The sequence below is a fragment of the Peromyscus leucopus genome, chromosome 10 (genome assembly GCF_004664715.2).
Source record: "Peromyscus leucopus breed LL Stock chromosome 10, UCI_PerLeu_2.1, whole genome shotgun sequence".
Taxonomy (NCBI): Eukaryota; Metazoa; Chordata; class Mammalia; order Rodentia; family Cricetidae; genus Peromyscus; species Peromyscus leucopus.
Window position 1 is genome coordinate 70143558 of NC_051071.1, and position 4760 is coordinate 70148317.

General features: G+C 39.3%; 1 pseudogene; it reads right to left on the reverse strand.

Moving 5' to 3' along the window:
* Positions 1-1595: 1595 nt before the first annotated feature.
* Positions 1596-4279, reverse strand: LOC114709838 (annotated as a pseudogene).
* Positions 4280-4760: the final 481 nt, after the last annotated feature.

Genomic DNA, 4760 nt, shown 5'->3' on the forward strand with positions numbered 1-4760 from the left:
GAAGACTATATAACATAATTACATGAACTCAGGTGGAGTGAGTCTGATTGAACGTGCCTGTATTGTGAGAACACCAACAATCTTGTTCTCTGTTCTCTTTTTGTCTCTCTGGTCAGAGATTTTCTGTAATTCTACATTCAGCAAGATGGGCCCATTTTCTGCCATTCACTTAATATAAAATAAATGCCTGAAATCTTCTGAAGCAAATATATGTGTATGAAAAAAAAAAAAAAAGGGCCTGAGCTTTAAAATTCCTCTAAGCTAGGAAGTTTAAAGTGATAACAGTGACAGAATATGGCTCAGGGAGATCAGGAAATGGCTGCAGGGACAGTGGAGATGTGGAATAGACTGAAGATCATCATTACTGAATTAGAGTAAAGAGAGGATTGGAGTTGGAAGGCACTAGCTTCAGTTCTCTTCATTAATAACAGTTAAGTCTTAAAATCATAACTTGTCTCAGTGGTGTAGATTTTAGTCTTCAAACTTTGAGCCCCCTGACTAACAAGGAAAATATGTTATATACCCCTCCACACACACACTTTCGGCACACAGTCATTACAGCCTCAGTAGTTGCCAAATACTACACACTTCTTTCACTTAAAAAAAAAAAAGTTCTATTTTTGGTTCATCAGCATTAGGTCTGTTTCTGAGATATTTCATACCAATATTCTAGATGATTCAATGTATTTCAAGGGTAAGTAATCAGATGACTATGGAAGCAGGTAAGTTTTCTAATACAAGCCATGTATGAGGCCTCACATTTATCCTTATTTATTTGAATAATCTGAAATTTAGTAATAAAAATCTTTGAATAATTTATTAAATACTTAATGGGAATTACAATCCTCAAAGCTTTGGATTTGACTATGAGTTTGAAATGTATAAACAGTTTAAGGCAGATACAAAATAAAAGGCTGCTCTTTACTAGAAGTGGATGATGTTTCTTTTTCTCTTGTATGAAAATCCTATACTTTTACTGTGGATTGTGGATAAATACACAATATATTTGTTCTGTTTGGTATGTTTAGTCTTCCTATCATACACCAACATCAATTTTTTTTTCTAGTTTTCGAGACAGGATTTTTCTGTGTGACAGCCTTCACTGGCCTAGGAATCTCTTTGTAGACCAGGCTGGCTGGAACTCACAGAGATCTGCCTGCCTCTGCCTCCCAAGTGCTGAGATTAAAGGTGTGTACCACCACATCCCAGCTCAAATTTGATAACTTTTATGGAAATCCATGATCATGTGCCCAGTCTACATAAAACTCTTTTTAGATTTAAACACTATGGGAATCTAGAGATAGAGCTCTGTACATGAGAGCATTTGCTACATAAGCCTGAAGACCAGAAGTCATAATCCGGCACTTAGATAGGAATGCTAATGTGGCATTAAGATGTCTGTAACTCCAATACTATGGATGCTACTTAATGGTCCCCGGGCTAGTTCCTGTTTCTTTTTTTTTTTTTTTTTTTTTTTTTTATCTCATCTGTATTTATCTTTTAAAGTAGAATATGACCAAGCACTATATTTCCATTCAGACTTGAAGGGTTACAAGACCTAGGGAAGCATAGGGTTTTTGTTCTCGGTACTTTGGAAAACAAGCCACATGGGGAATTCTTCTGTTTTAGCTTTTGTTCTTCTAAGACTACAACATGCAGAATGACTACAGGGGATGAAAAATTTTAAGATGAAACTTAAGCCATCTTAATTTTTTTCCTTTTAAACATGAAGCTAAATCTCAGAATACTCCCAAGTGACAAATTATTTGGTCTACTAAGGAATCCAGCTTCTGAACAGCTAAACACTTCAGACCACAGTTAATAGGTTACATTACGTCTTACAACAAACGTTCTACCAACCTGTTGAATTAAACCTATAGTATCACAGTATCACAAGTAGAAAGAAATTTTTATCTTCCCCTTAGTTTACATGCCACACAGATGTTTTAAACGTTAACAAAAATAAACAAAAATCCTGGAAAATATATTATCAGAGAAGGAATGAAGGTAAGCGTCAAAGTTCTGGTGAAGTTTAGTCTACTTCTTCCATGCGCGATGTGTCGTCATCTCCTTCCAGGGGTGGCATCTCTTCAGTTACAGCAGCACTGGTATCATCCACAGTAGGATCATCTTCATCAATACCTAGACCAAGCTTGATCATCCTGTAGATCCTGTTAGCATGTGTCTGGGATCTTCCAGACTAAAGCCAGAAGACAGGAGTGCAGTTTCATACAGCAAGATGACCAGATCCTTCACAGACTTGTCATTCTTGTCAGCCTCCGCCTTTTGCCGTAGGGTTTCAATAATGGAGTGATCAGGGTTTATCTCCAGGTGCTTCTTTGCTGCCATGTAACCCATTGTTGAGTTGTCTCTGAGGGCTTGAGCTTTCATGATTCTCTCCATGTTTGCTGTCCAGCCGTATGTGCTCGTGACAATACAGCATGGGGATGTCACCAGTCGGTTTGATACAACCACCTTTTCAACCTTTTTCTCCAAAATATCTTTCATAATTTTGCAGAGGTTTTCAAATTTTGTCTTTTTCTCTTCCTGTTTCTTTTTCTCCTCTTCATCTTCTGGGAGTTCCAGTCCTTCTTTGGTAACTGACACCAAGGTCTTACCCTCAAATTCCTTCAGCTGTTGCACACAATACTCATCAATGGGCTCAATCATATAGATTACTTCTAAGCCATGCTTTCGGAGACGTTCCACAAAGGCCGAGTTAGCAACTTGGTCCTTGGTCTCACCTGTGATAAAGTAGATGTGCTTCTGGTTTTCCTTCATTCTGGTGCAATAGTCCTTGAGAGAAACCATCTCATCTCCAGAAGCAGATGTGTAGTACCGCAACAGCTCTGAAAGCTTCTTCCGATTTTGAGAGTCTTCATGAATTCCAAGCTTTATATTTTTTGAGAACTGCTCATAAAACTTTTTGTAGTTTTCTTTATCTTCTGCCAGTTCAGTAAATAGTTCTAAACATTTCTTGACCAAATTCTTTCTGATAACTTTCAAAATTTTGCTTTGCTGCAACATTTCACGGGAAATATTTAGAGGAAGATCCTCAGAATCCACCACTCCTCTAATGAAATTCAGATACTCAGGGATTAACTCCTCACAGTTATCCATGATGAAAACTCTGCGCACATACAACTTGATGTTGTTCTTTTTCTTTCTGTTTTCAAACAGATCAAAAGGAGCACGTCTTGGGACAAAAAGAAGGGCCCGGAACTCCAATTGTCCTTCAACAGAAAAATGCTTCACTGCCAAATGTTCTTCCCAATCGTTGGTTAAGCTCTTGTAAAATTCTCCATATTCTTCATTAGTAATGTCATCAGGATTTCTGGTCCAAATAGGCTTTGTTTTGTTGAGTTCTTCTTGATCAATGTACTTTTCTCTTATCTTCTTCTTCTTCTTGTCACCATCTTTCTTTTCTTCTTCTTCATCAGAACCAACATCTTCTATTTCAGGCTTGTCCTCTGACTCCTTTTCTTCTTTTTCTTTCTCTTCCTCTTTATCTTCTTTTTCTTCAGCTTCATCATCACTGACTTCCTTATCACGTTCCTTCTCCACGAAGAGAGTGATGGGGTAGCCAATAAACTGAGAATGTTTCTTTACAATCTCCTTTATTCTCCGTTCCTCCAAATACTCGGTTTGGTCTTCTTTCAGGTGTAAGATAACCTTTGTTCCACGGCCCATTGGTTCACCTGTGTCAGTCCTCACTGTGAATGAGCCCCCTGCTGAGGATTCCCAGGCATACTGCTCATCATCATTATGTTTGGTGATCACAGTCACTTTCTCAGCAACCAAATATGCAGAGTAAAAACCAACACCAAACTGGCCAATCATAGAGATATCTGCACCAGCCTGCAAAGCCTCCATAAAGGCTTTGGTACCAGACTTGGCAATAGTACCAAGGTTATTGATCAGGTCAGCCTTGGTCATTCCAATTCCTGTATCCACAATAGTAAGGGTTCGATCTTGTTTGTTGGGAATAAGATTAATGTGCAGCTCCTTCCCAGAGTCTAGTTTACTAGGGTCCGTCAGACTCTCGTATCTGATTTTGTCCAGAGCATCTGATGAATTTGAAATCAGCTCCCTCAGAAAGATCTCTTTGTTTGAATAGAAAGTATTGATGATCAAGGACATCAACTGGGCGATTTCTGCCTGAAAGGCGAAAGTCTCAACCTCCTCCTCCTCCATGGGTTGGTCTTGGGTCTGGGTTTCCTCAGGCATCTTTGCGGAGTGACCACGCACGGGACGTGACCGGCTGCACCACCACACTGAAGCAACTTCCTGTTTCTTTAATGACCTTCTGAATATGATAAGGCAGAGGGTGATAGTACTAGACACCAATGTCATTCTGTGACCTTCATGAGAGCACAAGGAACACATGGGTGTACTTCTACCACACACACACACACACACACACACACACACACACACGCATGCACACACTGAGTCAAGCAAATAAACAAGTCTGTGGTTTGCATATGAGGTATCGTCCAGAAGTCTTCTGAGCTAATACCGTATTACTCACAAGGTGACAGATAAAATTATTGGGAAGATATTTAGTCATTGGTACTTGACTACATCAATGGATTAATTTACTGAAGTCCTCATGACTTTATGGCATGGTTGGGATGTGGGAGGAGGTGACACCTCGATACTGGAGGGTAGTGGGAGATGTCAGTGGGAAATGCCACATCCTTGAAGATTTTCTTTTCCCAAACCATTTTCTCTCTTTTCCTGCTTCTCATTCTTCTGCA